Source organism: Equus przewalskii, chromosome 15, assembly GCF_037783145.1.
Source record: "Equus przewalskii isolate Varuska chromosome 15, EquPr2, whole genome shotgun sequence".
In the NCBI taxonomy this organism is placed as follows: Eukaryota; Metazoa; Chordata; class Mammalia; order Perissodactyla; family Equidae; genus Equus; species Equus przewalskii.
In genome coordinates this window covers 69,589,935-69,610,893 of record NC_091845.1, presented here as the reverse complement: position 1 = coordinate 69,610,893, position 20,959 = coordinate 69,589,935, and the positions used below count along the sequence as shown (strand labels likewise).

Genomic DNA, 20,959 nt, shown 5'->3' with positions numbered 1-20,959 from the left:
GCTGTAACCATGGTCAGAACTGTTGTGAGGTAAGGAGGGAGTGGGGAAAGATGAAGAGGGGAATAAATATCCTTCCCACTGTCTTATCTCCTGCCAGCCCTTTACATTGGCCAAACCCAGCTGGAAGCCCCAGGAGAGAGGAGCCTGGGTGATGCAGGTAGGGTTTGGCACGCCAGGACACAGCAGGGCAGAGAAGCGTGAAAACTGGGTCTGGGGGCTGAGAGGGAGAAAGAATAAACAGCAGGGTTCCTACAATGCTCTGGGGAGGGAGAGTGTAGAGTATAACATCTAGGAGCCCAGATTCCGGAGCCAGGCTGCCTGGGTTCAAACCGTGTCTCTGCCACTCACTAGCTGTGTTACTAGTTACTTATCCAATACCTCCATTCCTCCCCTACAAAATAAGCATGATAAGAGAATCCGCCTCCTGGGGTTGTTTTGTGAAGATTAAATGCCTGAAGCTCAGTAAGCCACTTGGAAGAGTGCTGGGCACATTGCACTGCAGAGGTGATGTTTTTGTTTCTATAGTCCAGTGCTCTGGGAGTCTTGCTTTTTTTAGCTCTCTGTCATCTGGGACATGCTGCTTTGGTGTTCCAGCAACTTTGAAGTGATTAGAGAGGAGAGGACTATTTGATAGGATTCTGGTGTCCCGTTAGAGGCGAGAAAATCTCAACCCTAGAGGTCAGGGAGCGGGCAGGGCCGTGGGAAGGCAGGCCATGATCAAGAAGCACTCTCCTCTGCCTGGAGAAGGTCCAGGTATTTGGTCTCTTTTGTATTTTTCTGAGTGAATATGTGTGTGCATATATGATGATACTGAAATAATAATTCCATGGGCTTTGCTGCTAATTCTAGACGTTGGAAAATCAACAAAACAAGGAGAGAGACCGAAAAAGTGGCTTGTTGGCATATAAGTAACTACCATCATCCACGTGTATTAGTGATCACTTAAGCGTAGTTACAAAGCAGCATCACAAGATTACGGTTAGCATTCCCTGTGTTATTTTATTAGGGCTGGAAACTCAGCTCATTTTTGCTTGGCTTTCAAAGTTTCTTATCCACATAGGATGAATGAATCAACAGAAGTTTCAAAAAAAGTAGAATAAACGTGTATCTATTACTACTTCCATTGCCGGGTGAATGGGTAACAGAGAGAAAGTTCCCAGTACATCAATGGATGACGTTTCTCTCTACAGATACTGCTGAAGCAATTTAGGATCCTTGGAGGTAAGATCCTTCCTTTTTTACCAATGAATAATCTTGGAGTTTCAAAGGATGGTATTGACAAAAGAAGGAGGCAGAGGCCGCTGGGCGCAGAACAGGGCTTAGTAAATATTCACAGGTTAATAGATTGAGAGCCCTGCCAGACTCATGTCCACAGTTTTCTTCCTTTAAAATGCCCTTAGCCTTTTCTACTCATGTCAGAATGATGATGTATCGGTAAACATCAGCCCCTCTGTGTCATCTCGACTGAATTTCTTTATCAATCTTACTTGCCTTCACTGTCTCCCCAGTAAATGTCTCAAATGAACTGATGTGGCTAATAAGTCCCAATATCCCTTAGAAAGTTTCTCTTGTCAATTAGGAATATATTCAGCTGAAAATAAAAGAAAGGCCAACCAAGAGAAGTTTAAATAAGGGGTTTGTTCTTCTCACTTAATAAGAAGCATAGAGGCAGGCTGGGGCAGCTGCCCAGCGACGCCCCTGGGGACTCAGGCTCTGTCTTCCCGTTCTCTTTCCTTATGGGGTGGGCTTCATCCTCATGTTTGCCATGGTCAAAGATGGCATGGCGGCTATATATCTAGGCCTCATGGTTGCAGGAAGAAAGGTAAATGATGGAGTTTACCTTTAAGCCTTTTTGCAAGGCTTAACTTTTTTATCCGTCTTAGGGACTCTTGCCTATATTTCACTGGTCACACATGTGTTGTAGGACCACCACTGTGTCCAAGGGAGGTTGAGAACTTACACATTTTTAAGTGGCTGTATTGTAACCCTGAACAAATTAGGTTAGTAAGGAAGAAGTATGTGTGCAAGTGGAAGGGGGAGGGGTTGGTGGTGGGAAGGAGAGGAATGGCCATTGGGTGGACAATTAGCGGTGTCTCTGTCAGGAATTCATTCATTACGTAGTTTTAGTGATAGTTTCCGTGTTATCATGCTTGGACATATCCTGGAGACTGTCCTGCTTTATGCTCATACAGACATGAATGTGGCAGGGTTTATCACCCAGCGGGTAGCTTCAGCAAAGTGTCCTGGAGGTAAGCTAGACTCCCTGCTTCTCTTTCATCTGGCTTAAAGAACCCTAGAGTCCCTAAGAATGAGATGTTCATCCACTTTGCAGTAAGTGTCAGAGATAGTAATTGGGGTGCATGCTGCACCTTGCATGTGAAAATCAACCCTCCTGTTATTGCGATGGGAAACCATAGTCTGATAGCTGGTGGCTTTGATAATAGGAGTATAAATCCTGGCCAGAGAAGGGAACTTGCACTGTATTGTTTGCCTGGAATTAACCCGCTGTCCTAGAGCATCATTCCCGAGTTTCTTCCCCTTGCATCCTAACAGCTCACACACGTACCACTCCTCTCATTGAACTGATAACCAGCGTAGAGTTAGAGAACTAACGACATCATCACCTTGCGTTTGAAGAGCCCCTTGCATTTCAGAGCCTTTTCTGCAGACATAACTTTTAATTTGATTTTCACATTCACTTGGTGGGGGTTGGGGTCTGGCACCAGGAGGAAAAATTTCCATCATTCTCTTTGTCGATAAGCAGACTGCTGCTGAAAGAGAACTTAGTTAAGGCCACCTAACTGGTATTTGCCCGACTTCTGACCCTAACCTATTAAACCAGGAAACCCACTTATGGAACCAGCTCCTGCTTAATGTAGAAAGCCACAAATGCAAGCTGACATTTTTGGTGATTTGATGCTCATCTCCTACTTTATTACCTTGTCTCTGAATCCCTATTTTTGACTCTGCACATCTTTGTAATTTGACCTCATTTAGGACCATTTTTAATTCTCTTCTTGATTTGGTACCTGGGTCCCAACGTACTTGCCGGTTTGATGTGCCCTACTCCTGCCTAGTGAACCCCATCCACTCATGGTACCTGGCCCCAGGCCATCTCTTATGGGGAGCAAGTCATGCTACCTCCTTTGTACCAACTTGCCTCCTCATCTTTATACCATCTTAAAATCCACAATTCAATTCTGTTTGGAATAAAACATAATCAGAATATTAGTTCCCTTCCAACTTTTAATTATCTGTAATTATCAGGCTGGCATTGCATCTTATGCTCAGCTTGTCACTGGTCCCCTGCAGCAGCGCCTCTCCCAGCCCTAAATCGGGAAGTCAGATTCGCTGTCTGGCTTTTGCTTTGGAGTTGCAGAAATAGCTTTCTCCCTTTTTCATACCCACCTAGTAGTTCTTAAGATTTGCATGAATTCTGTTCCCTCTTCTCCATCCCTTTCTCATCTGGAAAACCTATGTAGCAACTCGAATTCTGTTTTCCCACCCTTCTCTGCCAGGAGCCTAGTCGATCAGGGTTTTGGTTAATTCTTTCCTACTACCTTGGACCTATTTTTCTCTCTCTTTCCTCTATGCTTTTGTCACTCGCAACAACATTCTTGGTCCCTCATATTTAATTTTTAATTTCTCTATTGTGCCTCTTCCAACAAAGCTGGCTTATGATGAGGTGGGAAACCTAGGAAGGAAGAAAGTTCCAGATGACAGCAGGCACTTGCTGTGTCTTCATTCTTGATTACATCTCTGCCTGCCATCTGTCCCCACGATTTCCCTGCCGACTGCAGCTCCCTTAACAGGGGGCCCCATGCCCTATTTCTGGACCAGGTTACTTCTGGCATTTCTCACTCAGTTATTCTCCAGCTGATAAAAATGGATGAAGAACAGGTGGCTGGCTTCCTTGGCCAAGAGCCAGGAAGTAGAAAGGTTGAATAAAAAATTGGAATCCTTTTCAGAATTTTAAAGTTAAATTCATCTCAGGCTCCATGCCGTGACTCGGAAGAGAAAAATGCAATGCTGTATCTAATGGTTAATGTGAAGGAGAGCAAAAGAATTGGAGGCCCGATAGAATAAGTATAAGCTAGATATTGGAAACCTGTGTCCTATTTCTGGCTCTGGCTCTAACCAACTAGTTGTGTGATTTGGAGCAAATCAGTTCACCTTTCTGAGTCTTGTAGCTGTTCTCATTATCAGCCTCTTTCCAGTTTTAAAATTATACAAAAGGAAGAGGTAAATGATTCCCTCTCTTTTTAGGGCATCAGCTATGCCTGTTTCTGATTCTCTAAGTCTCAGTCTCAAAGTGTGCAGGCAGGTGCTGCACAATGATATTTCGATCAACGACAGACCACATATATGACAGTGGCCCCGTAACATTAGTACCATGCCGTCTAGGTTTGTGTGAATACACTCTACAATGCTCATGAAATGATGAAATCGCCTGATGATGCCTTTCTCAGAAATATTCTTGTCATTGAGTGACACACGACTGTATTTATAAGTAGGAATCATTTTCCCAGGCTATTCCCAGGGTCCAAGCTAGAGTCCACCCAGTGTCTGCACTCTTAATCAAGACTCTGCCCTGCCCAGCACCTTTTCTCTTTTAAACGCTAAGCCTGTGTCCTCCCTTTTTTGTGAGTTGGTCTGGCACAATGCAGTGGTTCTCAAATTTGAGTGTGCATCAGAATCATCCAGAACTTATCAAAACATAGATTACTCTGTCCCACCCCCAGAGCATCTTTTTCAGGAGGTCTGGGATGAGGCCCGAGAATTTGCGTTTGTAACAAGTTCTCAGGTGATGCTGCTGCTGCCGTGCGGGGCCCACCCTTCCAGAACCTTGGTAGTGGAAGGAGCAGTGGTTCTGCAACAGACATGAGTTAAAGGTCTAACTCTGTCATTTACTGTTTATGTGGCTTTGGGCAAGTTATTTTGCCAGTCTAAGCCTTGGTTTTCTCACCCATAAATAGGACAAAAAATGCTTTATTTCCTGTGGTTGCTGTAAGATTTAACTATTGCTCTGTGCCAGATTTAACTATTCTGCCCAAATTCATTTTCTATTTCCTTGTTCTTTGCCTTCTCCATTTGAAGTATTCTAGGAAAATAATAAAATCATGGATTATTTTGTAGATAGTGACCGTAATTTCACAAGCAGGATTGAGGGAAATAAACTCTTATTCTAACAGCCTTCTGAAAGGATGTAATTTTAGTGAGTTTAATAAAAACCTTTCTGAACCCAAAGTATTTCACAGGAAACTTCTCATCTAAAACTCTCAAATGCTTTTCAGCTGCAGCATCTATGGCCGATGCGTTAGCCTTTGTTATACATCCAGAGTCTTAGGAGAATCAGAACGGGACTAAAATGAGGCACAAAATCTTGAGGAAATAGGTAATTGTCATTCCTTTCCATTTTCTCTTAACTTAAACATGTGGGCATTATGTGTCCGAGTGGATGACTAAGAATATTTGGTACCTATTCTTAGATAAATGACACATTCTCTTAGCCCAGTCATATAACGAGTCATGGAAGAGACGAGATGGCAAGGACTGGATCAGACAAACACAGAAGTCATTAGTAAGGAGAGTTGAACACTATTATAGATATTATTATTAGGGAGAAATATTCAAAGATTTCTTTAATCCGCAGTCACAAACTCAAATATCTGAAGTCTTTGTTATGATTCATTTCATTAGACCACCTTAAATTACATTTATTGAACTCAGATTCATTTTTATTTTTATTTACTTATTTTTTTTTGAGGAAGATTAGCCCTGAGCTAACATCTGCTGCCAATCCTCCTCTTTTTGCTGAGGAAGACTGGCCCTGAGCTCACATCCATGCCCATCTTCCTCTACTCTGTATGTGGGATGCCTACCACAGCATGGCTTGCCAAGCGGTGCCATGTCCGCACCCGGGATCCCAACCGGCAAACCCCGGGCTGCCAAGAAGCAGAATGTGCGCACTTAACCACTGCGCCACCAGGCCAGCCCCATATTTTCACTTTTTTTATATTGAACCCATAGGGAAAGAAACCACTCCCACAAGGAAGTATGCTTTCTCTTATTCTCTTAGAACACTGTTTTTTTTAAAAAAAATCTTGCAACTTGTTTTAGAGATATGGAGATAAAAACTATGTCATTTTTAACTCTTTAATAAAAATGGCAGCACAAGTGTGGTGATAAGTGGAAACGGTTGCTCCACCTCAGGGTAAAGGAGACAAAAGGGCCGGATAGCGACTGCGAATAATTAAAACGCTCCTGCCTTCTTTGCAGGGGCGGCTGCTACAGGCCGGGAGCAGGTTTCTGCCATGTGAGAACGTAGGCTCTGTGTTGCCATATTTTGATTTTTTTAAAGAGAAATGGCAAATGAAGGTTTTTATGTGAAGATGATTAATTTTTAATGTTAGCAACACATTAAGAAAAAATTAAATACCACGTGAGTTATCGCTACGTATGCGAGACAGAATCTGCAGGCTGGTTCTGCCACAGGCTGCCAGGCTTCCCCCTCTGCTTCAACGCTCCTGAGAGTCCTCTGCCAAGGCAGCGGGTCGCCCTCTCTGGTCGGGAGATGGAGCAGCAAGCCCGGGCTTGGAGGACGTGGCGTTCAGTCTTGGCTTTAGTGGTTAGATCTCCTCCAGCTACTCCCTAGGCTGGGAAGTGATGTTGAAATGTCTCCGATAAAAAGAAAACTATATGGGTGAAATAAATTGATGTTACCTTCTGACATCTTGGGTTCGTCTTTTGTGCCAGGTGTTGATAGAACATTCCTTCCTTTCCTTTTAAAAAAGAAATTTAAGGGGCCCGCCCAGTGGTGTAGTGGTTAAGTTCACGTGCTGTGCTTTGGTGGCCCAGCGTTCCCCAGTTCAGATTCTGGGTGTGGACCTATGCACCGCTCCTCAAGCCGTGCTTTGGTGGTGTCCCACATAGAAGAACTAGAAGGACTTACAACTAGGATATACAAGTATGTACTGGGGCTTTGGGGAGGAAAAAAAAAAAAAGAGGAAGATTGGCAACAGATGTTAGCTCAGGGCCAATCTTCCTCACCAAACAAAAAAAAAATTTAAATAAAAACATTAGCATATTATTACAAAACTAAAAGGAATAGTGGTACATAAGTTATTAGGGAGAGTCTACCTCCACTGTGTTCCACTAGCAAATCTTAAGCACTCTTAAGAGTGAGATATATCCTTTCAGACTTCCTCTAGGATTTTCTGTATAATTATGTAAATGTAAACATATATGATATATTTTAAATGTAGGACTATGCTGTACATATAGGCTGCCCCTCGTTTTGTTTTTATATGCTGTGTCTTACAGATATTTTCATATCAGCATATATAGAATCTAATTAGGATAGGTACATAATATTTGATAGATAAAAATATGTGATATATATGTAATTAGTGAGCATAATAAAACAAATTCAGTGAGCCCATCACCGAAGGGAAGAAATAGAATGTTACCAGTACCATGAAGTTTTCTGTGTGCCCCTCCTTCATTCCATTCCCCCCGTGTCTGTCCCAGAGAGAAACACTATCCTTTACTTTTCATAAAATACATTTTTATTGAGGTATAATCGATATAACATTATAAAAAAACATGGGATGGGCTCACTAACAGAAACGTGATAATGAGGAAAGAATCAGTGGACTTAAAGATAGATCAACAGGGATGATCAAATCTGAACATCAGATAGAAATTGAATTGAAAAAAATAAACAGATCCTCAAGGATAACAAAAGATCCTCCATTTTTTGTCATTGGTGTTCCAAAAGCAAAGGTGAAAGAGTGTAGGGCTGAAAAAATATTTGAAGAAATAATAGCTCAAATCTTCCAAAATTTTGCAAAAAATTCAAACCTATAAATTCAAAAAGGTGACTACTAATCTGTACCCCATGTCTCTAATTTTGTCATTTCAGGAATGTAATATAACGAAATCACATAGTTGGTAATGACTGGAAATTGGCTTTTCATCACTCCCCAGAATCTTCCTGAGATCTGTTCATGTCATTGTATGTAGCAATAGTTTGTTTCTTTTTACTGCTGGGTAGTAGTCAATGGTCTGGATGTACCACAGTTTGCTTAGGCATTCACTCGCAGAACGAAATTTGGAAAGTTTCTGGTTTTTGGCTATTTCAAATAAAGCTATTATGAACATTTGTACCCATGTTTTTATGAAAACATAAGTTTTCCTTTCTTTGAAATGAATGCCCAAGAGTGCAAATGCTGGATCATATGTTAAGTTTTTGAAAAAAATAGACATATACTTTTCCAGAGTGGTTCCACCATTTTGTATTCCCACCAACAATGAATGAGGAATCTGGTTTCTTGGCATCCTCACCAGCATTTGGTTTTGTCACTATTTTTAATTTTAGCCATTCTGATAGGTGTGTAGTGATATCTCATCCTGATTTAAATTTTTATTTCCTTAATGGCTAGTGGTGATGAACATCTTTTCAGGTGCGTATTTGCCATCGGTGTATAATCTTCAATGAAATGCCTGTTTATGTCTTTTGCTCATTTTCTAATTGGACTGTTTGTTTTTTTCCTGTTGAGTTTTGAGAGTTCTTTATATTCCTGGGGCCAGCCTGGTGGTGCAGTGGTTAAGTTCGCACATTCTGCTTCGGCGGCCTGCGGGTCGCTGGTTTGGATCCCAGGTGCAGACCTACGTACGCACAGCTTGTCAAGCCATGCTGTGGCAGGTGCCCCACATATAAAGTAGAGGAATGTGGGCATGGATGTTAGCTCAGGGCCAGTCTTCCTCAACGAAAAGAGGAGGATTGATGGTGGATGTTATCTCAGGGCTTAGCTTCCTCAAAAAAAAAAAAAAAGAAAAAAGAAACTTCTTTATATTCTAGATATATGTTCTTTGTGGAATACGCAGTTAGCAAATATTTTCTCCCAGCCTACAGCTTATGTTTTCACCTCTTCACAGGGTTTTTTCACAGAGCAAAATTTTTTAGTTTTGATGAGATACGACTAATCATATTTTCCTTCTATGGATCATAGTTTTGGTGTCACTTCTAAGACACTTCACCTAGCCCTTGAACCTGAATATTTTCTCCTATTTTAAAAAAAGTTTTATAGTTTTATATTTTACATTTAATTCCATGATCTATTTTGAGTTTATTTTTGTGTGATAGGAAAGCTTTAGGTCAAGCTTCATTTTTTGGCTGTGCATGTCCAATTGCTTCAGGACCATTGGTTGAAAAGGCTCTCCTTCCTGCATTGTGTTGCTCCCCCGCCAAGTTTTATTGAGATATAAATGACATATAACATTGTATTAGTTTAAAGTGTACAACATAATGATTTTATATATGTATATACTGTGAAATGGTTACAAGTTTAATTATCATCCATCACCTCACGCAGTTATAACTTTTTTCGTGTGATGAGAACATTTAAGACCTACTCTCTTAGCAACTTTCAGATATACAATACAGTATTGTTAGCTATAGTCACCATGCTGTACGTGACATCTTCAGAACTTATTATCTTATAACTGGAAGTTTGTAACTTTTGACTGATTCACCCATTTCCTCCATCCCCACTCCCACTCTGGCAACCACCATTTTGTTCTCTGTTTCTAAGGGTTTGTTTTTTTTAGATTCCACATATAAGTGAAATAAGACAGTATTTGTCTTTCTCTGTCCAACTTACTTCACTGAGCATAATTGCCTTCAAGTTTCATCTGTAGTATTGAAAATGGCAGGATTTCCTTCTTTTTTATGGTTTAATAATATTCCATTATATATAATACAATCCTAAATATATATAGATCCACATACTCACATATACAGACATACATACATATATATACACACCACATTTTCTTTATCCATCGATCTGTTGATGGACACTTAGGTTGTTTCCATGTCTTGGCTGTTGTAAATAATGCAGCAATGAACATGGGGCTGTTAATATCCCATCAAGGTCCTGCTTTTATTTCCTCTGGATATATACCCACAGTGGAATTGCTGGATCATATGGCAGTGTTATTTTTGAATTTTTTGACCTCCATTCTGTTTTCCATAGTGGCTGCACCAATTTACATTGCTACTAACAGGGCACAAGTGTCCCTTTTCTGCACATCTTTGCCAGTACTTGTTATCTTTTGTATTTTTAATAATAGCTGTTCTAACAGATGTGAGGGGATGTCTCATTGTGGTTTTGATTTGCATTTCCCTGATGATTAATGATGTTGAGATCTTTTCATGTGCCAGTTGGCCGTGTATGTCTTCTTTGGAAAAATGCCTATTCAATTCCTCTGTCCATTTTTTAATCAGATTGTTTATTTTTATTTATTTATTTTTTTGAGGAAGATTAGCCCTGAGCTAACATCTGCTGCCAATCCTTCTCTTTTTGCTGAGGAAGACTGGCCATGAGCTAACATCCATGCCCATCTTCCTCTACTTTATACGTGGGACGCCTACCACAGCATGGCTTTTGCCAGGTGGTGCCATGTCCGCACCTGGGATCTGAACCGGTGAACCCTGGGGCACCGAGAAGTGGAATGTGCGAACTTAACCACTGTGCCACCAGGCCAGCCCCCCAAATTGTTTATTTTTATGTTATTGAGTTTTATGTGTTCCTTATATATTTTGGATATTGACCCTTTGTCAGATAGATGATTTGCAAATATTTCTCTCATTCAGTAGGTTGCTTTTTCATTTTGTTGATGGTGTCTTTTGCTGTGCAGAAGCTTTTTAGTTTGATGTAGTCCCACTTATTGATTTTTCCTTTTGTTGCCTTGCTTTTGGTGTCAAATCCAAAAAATAATTGCCAAGACTGATGTCAAGGAGCTTATGTTCTATGCTTTCTTCTAAGAGTTTTATGGTTTCAAGTCTTACATTTAAATCTTTAATCCATTTTGAGTTGACTTTTATGTATGGTGTAAGGTAGGGGTCTAGTTTTGTTCTTTTGCAGGTGGCTGTTCAGTTTTTCCAGCACCATTTATTGAAGAGACTATCCTTTCCATACTGTATATTCTTGGCTCCTTTGTTATAAGTGAATTGATCATATTTGCATGGGTTTATTCCCAGGCTCTCTTTCAGTTCCATTGATCTGTAGGTCTGTTTCTGTGCAAATGCCAAACTGTTTTGATTACTATAGCTTGTAATATCTTTGTAATTTGGTCAAATGTCAAATTTAGTTGGAAATCAGGTAGTGCGCTGTCTCCATCTTTGTTCTTCCTTCTCAGGATTGCTTTAGCTATTCAGGGTGTGTCGTGGTCCCAAATTTTAGGATTGTGAATTCTATTTTTGTGAAAAATGCCACTGAAATTTTGATAGAAATTGCATTGAATCTGTAGATTGCTTTGGGTAGTATGAACATTTTAACAAGATTAATTCTTCCAATCCATGGTCACAGAATATCTTTCCATAGATTTGTATGTTTTCAATTTCTTTCCTTAATGTCTTATAGTTCTCAATGTACAGACTTTCACCTCTTGGTTAAATTTATTCCTAGGTATTTTATTCTTTTTGATGTGATTGTAAATGGCATTGTTTTCTTAATTCCTCTTTCTGATAGTTCATTGTTAATGTATAGAAACACAAGTGATTTTTGCATATTAATTTTGTATTCTACAACTCTACTGGATTTGTTTATTAGTTCTAACAGTTTTTTTGGTGGCATCTTTAGGTTTCTACATATAATATTATGTCATCTGCAAATAGAGATAGTTTTATTTCTTTCTTTCTGATTTGGTAGACTATTATATGTTTTTCTTGTCTAATTTCTCTGGCTAGGAATTCCAGTACTATGTTGAATAAAAGTGATGAGAGTTGGCATCCTTGTCTTGTTCCTGATCTTAAAGGAAATGCTTTCAGGTTTTCACCATTGAGTATTATGTCATGTTACCTGTGGGCTTATCATATAAGGCCTTTATTACATTGAGATACATTCTCTCTATACCCAGTTTCTTGTGCGTTTTTATCATGAAATTATGTCAAATTTTATCACATGCTTTTTCTGCATCTATTGAGATGATCATATAATTTTTACCTTTAGTTTTGGTAATGTCATATATCACATTGATTTGCGGGTGTTGAACCATCCTTGCATCCATCCCTGGAATAAATCCCACTTGATCATAGTGCATGATCCTTTTAATGTACTGTTTAATTTGGTTTGCTAATATTTTGTTGAGAACTTTGCATCTATGTTCATCAAGGATAGTGGCCTGTAATTTTCCTTTCTTGCAGTATCCTCGTCTGTTTTTTTGGTATCAGGGTAATGCTGGCCTCATCACATGGGTTTGAAATTTTCCATCCTCTTCTATTTTTAGAAGAGTTTGTGAAGGATTGGCATTAATTAATTCTTCTCTAAATGTTTAGTAGTATTCTCCAGTGAAGTCATCTGGTCCTGGACTTTTCTTTGTTGGGATGTTTTTGATTACTGATTCAGTCTCTTTACTAGTTATTGGTTTGTTCAGAGTTTCTATTTCTTAATGATTCAGTCTTCATAGGTTGTATGTTTCTAGGAATTTATCTGTTTCTTCTAGGTTGTCTAATTTATTGGCATATAATTATTCATGGTAGTCTTATGATCTTTTGTATTTGTGTGGTATCAGTGATAATGTCTTGTCTTTCATTTCTAATTTTATTTACTTGAGTCTTTTCTCTTTATGTCTTGGTGAGTCTAGTTAAAGTTTTGTCTATATTATTTATTTTTTCAAAAAACCAACTGTTAGTTTCATTGATCATTTCTATTGTCCTATTAGTTTTATTAGTCTCTATTTCATTTGTTTCACTCTGATCTTTGCTATGTCCTTCCTTCTACTAACTTTGGGCTCAGTTTGTTCTTGTTTATCTAGTTCCTTGAGGTATAAAGTTAGGTTACTTATTTGAGATATTTTTCTTAACGTAGGCATTTATCACCATAAACTTCCCTCTTAGCGCTGCTTTTGCTGCATCCCATAAGTTCTGGTATGCTGTATTTCCATTTTCTTTTGTCTCAAGATATTTTTTGATTTTTCTTTTGATCTCTTCTTAGACCCATTGGTTGTTCAGTCGCATGTTGTTTAATTGCCTCATATTTGTGAATTTTCCGGTTTTATTCTTGTAGTTGATTTCTAGTTTCATACTATCATGATCAGAAAAGATGCCCGATGTGATTTCAATCTTCTTAATTTTGTTAAGACTTGGTTTTCAGCCTAATATATGATCTACCTTGGAGAACGTTCCATGTGTGCTTGAGAAGAAGGAGTATCCTGCTGCTGTTGGATGGAATGTTTTGTCAGTGTTAAGTCCATGTGGTTTAACTTGTAGTTTAAGTTTGATGTTTCCTTATGGCTTTTCTGTCTGGACGATAGGCTAACATTTTATTTATTTATTTATTTTTAAAGATTTTGTTTTTCCTTTTCCTCCCAAAGCCCCCTGGTACATAGTTGTGTATTTTTAGTTGTGGGTCCTTCTAGTTGTGGCATGTGGGAAGCCGCCTCAGCATGGCTTGACGAGGAGTGTCATGTCCACGCCCAGGATTCAAACTGGTGGAACCCTGGCCCACCAAAGCAGAGCGTGCAAGCGTAACCACTTGGCCACAAGGCCAGCCCTTGGCCAACTTAGTTTCGACAAGAGTGCAGAATAAATTTAGTGGAGAAAGGATAGTCTTTTTTTTTGAGGAAAATTAGCCCTGTGCCAACATCTGCCACCAATCCTCCTCTTTTTGCTGAGGAAGATTGGCCTTGAGCTAACATCTGTGCCCATCTTCCTCTACTTTATACGTGGGATGCCTGCCATAGCATGGCTTGATAAGTGGTGTGTAGGTCTGCACTCAGGATCCAAACCAATAAGCCCTAGGCCGCCAAAGTGGAGTATATGAACTTAACCACTACACCACCGGGCCAGCCCTGAAAGGATAGTCTTTTGAACAAATGGTGGATGACACATTTGGAATTCATCCATGTTGTTGCGTATTTCAGTAGTTCTTTCTTTTTTATTGCTGAATATTATTCCATTGAAAGGATGTACCACATTTATCCATTTGCCAATTGAAGGACATTTGGATTGTTTTTAGTGATTATAAATGGAGCTGTATAAACAGTCAGGTATGTGTTTTTCTGTGAACATAAGCTTTTATTTCTCTTAGGTAAATACCTAGGAGTGGGATCATAGGGCTATATGGTAAGTGTATGCTTAACTTTGTAGTAGACGGATAAACAGTTTTCCAAAATGGTTGTAACATATGGAATTCCCATAAACAGTATATGAGACTTCTAACTACTTTGCATTGTTGCCTGCTCTTGGTAATGTCATTATTTTTCATTTATCTATTTTATTGTGTGTGAAATAGTATCTCATTGTGGTTTTAATTTTCTATTTTCTAATGGCTAATAATTTTGACTGATGATGTCTAGTAACTAATGACTTACTTGCTATCTCTGTGTCTTTGGTGAAGCATGTTCATGCCTTTTGTCTATTTTTGGGGAGGAGTGTTTGTTTTCTTATTATTGAGTTTTGAGAGTTCTTTGTAAATTTGGAATACAAATCCTACATCAGAAATGTAAGTTGCAGATATTTTTTTCCAAATGTGTGCCTTATCTTTTCATTTTCTTGGCAGTATCTTTCAAAAGATAGAGCAGAAGTTATAAATTTTGATGAAGTCCAATTTATCATTTTTTTCTCTTATCAGTTGTGCTTTTGGTATTGTATTTAAGAAATCTTTGCCTAACTCAATATCACAAAAATTTTTCTTCTATATTTTCTTCTAGAATTATTATAAGGTTAGCAATATACCTTTAGGTATATTAGCCATTTTGAGTTAATTTTTGTATGATGTGAAGAATGGGTCAAAGTTCTTTTTTTTTGTATGAATGTCCAATTGCTCCAACATCATTTATTGTTCAGTTCACTAGTATCTCTTCAGCTATATTAAACAACTTTCTCTTTAAGACCATCATTGAGTTTTTGTTTTCAGCTATTGTATTTTTCATTTCTAAAACTTTGATTTGCTTATTTTTAAATTCCAGAACTTTTTTTGGCATGCCTTTTTTTTTTTTGGCTAATTTTTAGCTTTTCGTCTATTTCATTAATCATTCCATTCATATTTCATATTTTGTATCTGATAATACAGTATGTTTTTGTGCTGCTATGATTCATGGTGATTTATTTCCCTGTGTATTGGTAATTTTGTACTGTGAGATCATATTTAATTGATCTTATTCTGTGAGATGACTGAGATTATAGAATTTGGAGTTACTGTCACCAGACAGGATTTGTATGTCGACGAAAATAATCCATAACCAATCTATAAATGAAAATTTGGGTGAGTTTATTCTGAGCTGAAATCTGAGGACCATGGCCTGGGGCCTTTCTTCCTGAAGGAAGAAAGGGCACCAAAGAAGTGAGGTATACAGAGTGGTTATATACCCCCATACAGGACATTTCACATATGATTGAAATGTCCCTCCCACAATAGTCACAAGATTGCCCTGTCGGCACAGCGCTTGATGGACACAGCAGGTAGTGGGTCTGCTCTCTCAGAGGGCGTAGCAGGAGGCAAGCCTATTGTCTTGAGCTGGGCGGTCACAGGTGAGTGCAGCAATCAGTTCCTAGCCTAAGGAAAGATGCTTAATCCTTAAGGGAATGCCAACATTGGGAGGGGGAGGGAAGTTGCACCTTTATCTCAAGGGCCTTTGCTCTTGCCATAGGGAATATCTAAAGCAGACATACAATGCATCCTCAACAGCCACTGGTCAGGCCCTTTGGAAAGACAAGGTCAGGCTGAATTAGGTTTATACAAATGGCTTCCTCATATTCTCCAATATATGCTATTGCTTGCCATTTTTATTTGTCAGTATGTGTTTCTACTGGGAGCCAGTGGGGCCACTAATCTGGGACCACTTTAACTTCCTTTGAGAATCTAAGCCTAATGCTGAGGTTAGGTTCGCATCCTCGCCTAGGGTCCTAGGGTTAGTCTCCCTTTTCAAATGCTGGTTTTGGCATTTTCCCTGGAGGAAACATTGACCTTTGCTCTACTTCATTGTTTCTTTCTGGTAGCTTACTCTCTTTTTCCCACTCTCCCACCACCTAGCATGACCTGTTTGGTGATGTGCCTTACTTTCTTGTGAGCTCAGCAATGCTTTGAAAAGATCGATTTTGTAATTCATTCAGGATCTAGTTATATTTTAATGAATGCACTTTTCAGAATATTTTATTAGCCATGCTGCAGGAAGCAGAGATCTGTTTTATTCCTTTTTTTTCCCCTAAATACCATGCCTGGAAATGGTCACAAAAGTCGCATCTGAATATTTTTGTTATGGGTAAGACAAGTAATTCACTATTTCTGGTTCATAATCAAAGTAGGTTTGAGAGTAGCCTTTTCCTCCTGCTTTTGAAAGTCACCTTTGATTGACAGTGTGAGTGTAGACACACCATCAGTCATTCATCTTCAGAAACCTTATAAGAACAAGTCAATTACAGAGCGTCATTGGTTCTCAATACTCCCTTGGGATGGAGAATGATGTGGGGTCGGTGAGCCGAGGAGTCGAAAGAAAGATTTCTTAGACTCTTAAGATCTGGCAGTAGTGCTCTTTTATTTAGAGAGTAGAATAGCATGGGGACAGGACCCATGGGCAGTCAGAGCTTCTGCTGCCCCAAGTTGAGGGTTAGAGCTAAATTTAAGGCATAAGTATGTGAGTTATCTCTTTACAAGACAAAGAATATGTAAAAAAGTTAAAATGGTATCAGTGCCCATAGGGTTGGGCCATTTGGCGGTCCCACAATTTTTAGATAAGAATCAAACCGGATTGAGTAAATGGCAGAAGTCACCGCTTGAATATTATCCTCAGCTAAAGACAAAGGAGGATTTGGCGGAGGTGGGGGGGGGGGGGAGTAAGTTACATGAGGTTGCCAGACAGTAAACAACTTAAGTTCTTGCCTCTGGCATTCATTAAGAGTTTCTAGAGATAAGGCCATCCCCCTTCTTCCTGGCACAGAGAGGGAAGCATCTTCACAGATAGAGGTTTTCCTTAGAAATGTAAATCTTTCCCAACAAAGGGACAAGCAAATTCCACTCCTTGGAGCCTCCTTCTCATCTGTAGTTTTAAAAGTAACCAGCCTAAAAATCCTCATCATAAACCGTTTTAAAATTAAGCAGCCTAAAAATCCTCATCAGAGAACATTAGCTTCTTTTTTTTTTTTTTTTTAAAGATTTTATTTTTTCCTTTTTCTCCCCAAAGCCCCCCAGTACATAGTTGTATATTCTTCGTTGTGGGTCCTTCTAGTTGTAGCATGTGGGACGCTGACCCAGCGTGGCTTGATGAGCAGTGCCATGTCCGTGCCCAGGATTCGAACCAACGAAACACTGGGCCGCCTGCAGCGGAGCGCACGGACTTAACCACTCGGCCACGGGGCCAGCCCCAACATTAGCTTCTTTTTACTTGGTCATCTTGGGAAAAAGAAAAACATGCTGTAAATAATGCAGCTTTACTGGCATACGCTGCCCCCCAGTTAGAAGCAAGCACGACTTCTACGGTCAGAGCTTCTATGAGAGAGGAGCGGGGATGTTAGCTGGAAAGCCTGGGCCCTGTTCTCTACTCTGGAAAAATTGGTGGGGTATGTCATATGCCTCCTGAACTTCAATCTCATCCCTCTTTTACTAAAATAGGTCTGCCTCATTTTAAATAAGCCATAGAAAGCTATCAAGAACTGGATTCCAGTGTGGAATCAACGCAAAATTTTGAGAAAATTGCAGTCAGGGGACATAGCTATGTCACCATCCCAGAGACTACTTTTCTGATAAGCATTATTTGTTTTTCAATTTACTTGCTCTTTTTCAATATCCATTTTGTTTAAGGCAGATTAGTTTTTCCTTCCTCTTTCTTTCTAAATCTAAAATCAAGTTTCTGTTTCTGAGAAAAGGAATAAGTTAATTAATTAAGTGCTCATTGCAAGATGTGTTCTTATTTTTCCTGAAACGAACATCATGAACAGACAGAAAGGTCATGTGTTTCCAATAAATACAACAATCTTTAAAATTTATTGCAAGTGCACACTGTGCCAAATTAGAGTTGCCAGATAAAATACAGATGGCCTCTATTTTTATTTGCTAAATCTAGCAACCGTAGTCAGAAACCACGGTAGGGACTTTACATAGGTTATCTTAAATATATATCACAATTCTACAACGTATGACAGGCAATGGCCAACCTGGAGTTTGAATCCGGCTGTGTCTCGTTCCTGAGTCTGGACTTCTGCTCTGGTTATTCCTTGTTCCACACTGACTATAGAAGTCCGAATAATACGGCCAATGAGAATACAGTGGGATTGATACCTGTGCCGAGGTAATCTTCTCTTCTAGGAAGAAGGCAATTTATCTCACCTAGGAATTAAGCCTCCACCCAGAAGTCAAAGGGGATTTTGAGAATAAATTGTCAAAAGGCTTAACTATCCAGAAAAGAGGTAAGAGTGAGAAAAATCTTACATTCTTTGAACTTTTAATTTTTACTCTTTATGGTTTGGGACATAACATATTCTGAAACATGATTTTCGTAAGTGGCATACTAGGAGCTAAAAGTATAAACCAAAAGTGATTTCCCTACCCCCCACCTCAAGCAAACCCCCCAACAGCTATTTCCGTAATGGTCTTTGATTTCCCTTTCAACAAAAGTTCTGTGATTTAATAAAGTGAATGATGTTTTATTTTTGAAATTACCAAAAAAAGCTGGGATGTTTATTTTTCTTTAACTTTAAAAACATTTCAAATAGAATTAGAGATATGGTCATATAACAGTTAAAAGACTTCAAGACAAACCATAGTTCACTCTTGGGACCCAGCTGTGAGTAATGGCCATTTCCCGGAGGGAAAGTCCAGTCTAGGGGTCTGAAGTGGCCTCTTAGTGGCCTGTCCATTGGTCCAGTATAATGATAATAGTGATCATAAAGATGAAGTGAGGTCACATACGCCAGTGGGCAAGATATAAGTGCAGCTTAGAACAGTGTTCCCAGGCTTTGGCCACTCATATATCACCTAGAAGATTTTTGCAATATCAATATCCTCCTGTTAGTTCCTTATTATTTTTCTTTAAATCAACTCAGTTTTTTCACTTAATAAATTTAGCCTTATCCTAAGCAATAATATTAATGAAATTGTGTTTGATGAGGTAATTATATATTTGTTTCTAGTAAACGTTAAATCACAAATGTAACTTAAAATTTAAAATATTTCTTTGTGAGCTACCTAAAATCACATAGTGTGCCCATGTACCCACAGTGAGATGTATGCAATACTTTGGGAAACATTGGCTTAGAGCCTGGGTCAGCAAACTTTGGCTAGTTGCCTGTTTGTGAAGATAAAGTTCTACTGGAACACAGCTAAGCGCATTCCGTTTTGTGCTGTCTATGGCTGCTTTCATGCTACAGTGGCAGAGTTGAGTAGCTGCTACAGAGACCATATGTCCTGCGACATTGAAAATATTTAGTACATGCTCTTTCAGAAAAGTTTGCAACGCCTGGCTTGGAGGAGCACTCCCCAGTTTTGTCCATTCCCACAGACTGCCCTGTTGTTCCCATTCATGATCCAAGTCCCCTTCTCCTTAAAAGTGTCTTTCATGAGAAGAGACTGTTCAGCCTTCTGCGAGGACCAGACTAGAGACAATTCGCTTATGCATGGGCTGAAGCCACAGTGTCTAATTGATAGATCTCCACCAAATGTCAGTTTGCAGCAGGAACTAGCTGTCTCATTATCCCCCAGCCAGCTGGACTGAACATTCCTGCACTTTTCTTCTCTCCAATCTTCAAAATGGCAGTGGCATAAGATAGGATTTCAGGCTTGAAAACTGACTTTGAATAAGAATTCAACATTGATGCGGCTGTCATCTCTATCTCTGATATCTATGTTCTTGGCAAGTGTGGGCAGCTTCGGTTGGAGGTAAAGTTGAAACTTTTTAAGCAGGAAAGTAATTTTCATCAGGTAAAGCAAAGAGAAAAACTGTGAAGTTGTGTCACCTTACATTACACGGTCTGGCATTTTTTTCTTAGTTGTTTCTTGTGGAAGGAAGTAAAATCTTTACATAAAAGCAAAAGAGAATTGCTAATTTTGAGGACCAAAGAGAAATGGCCACGTGTATGTATATTAGCTATTGCTTGTTCTGAAAAATTTTTTGACTCTTATTATTATAGATGTTCATCACTGGATACTAGCATTAAAATATACAATGTATATTCAATTTACAAGATAAGAAAGCGTCACAATTAAGCATTTTTAGTATAGGCCTATTTCTTCAAGGTGTTTGTGGATTGACTAGTCAAATTGTGAACAAAGTGTTGAGATATTATAGAGAAGACAATGATTTATTGATGTGTGTGTGTGTGTGTTTGGGTGTGTGCATGTATTTAGGCTGGGGAAGGATTGGGAATGTTTTCACAGAGGAAATTTTATTTGGGTCTAGAAGGATGAGTAGGAGCTTTCTAGGTGGAGAAGCAGGTAGCAGATATTTCAGGCAGAAGGACCAGTTCACCTCTTATAGGAGTCAGTGCTCAGACTTTATAAGAAGATGCATAGTTGCATCTTCATTGTCCACAGCAAATTTGACCTTTGACAAGCCTTTAGGAGCAGGTCATTTTCTGGGTCTGCTTGGTGGCTCTTTTGTGAATGACTCACTTGTTCTCAGGACAAAGATATGCTTCCTTGTCTTTGGCTAGAGAATATGCATCCCTTAATTCTTGATGCTTTGGCCTGGCTCACCAAACCACACGACTTCTGTGACTTGGTCCATGCTGGAGAAGTGGTGTTTCAGGTTTGAGTAGGGTGGTGAGACCCAGGCCCCAGCCTTACTGTTGCTGAAAGACTTCCTTTCCTGGGTGACCCTGGGGTGACACTAAGAAGCCTCCCTGATGCATCTGCACTTCACACAATGACACAGTATCTTGCTGACTTCTCGATAGTCTGGATCCTCCTGACCGATTCTCCATGGGCCCCTACAGTGGGGATGGAGTCAGCCAGCAGAGGCT

General features: G+C 39.5%; 1 long non-coding RNA gene across 1 annotated transcript in view; it reads left to right on the top strand.

The window, feature by feature from the left end:
- Positions 1-656: 656 nt before the first annotated feature.
- Positions 657-20,959, top strand: part of LOC139076202 (uncharacterized) — a 44,832-nt gene continuing 24,529 nt past the window's right edge. The window contains exons 1-2 of the long non-coding RNA XR_011527573.1: positions 657-753; positions 1,191-1,221. This is a non-coding gene — a long non-coding RNA (uncharacterized lncRNA). The remainder of the gene's footprint in view (positions 754-1,190; positions 1,222-20,959) is intronic.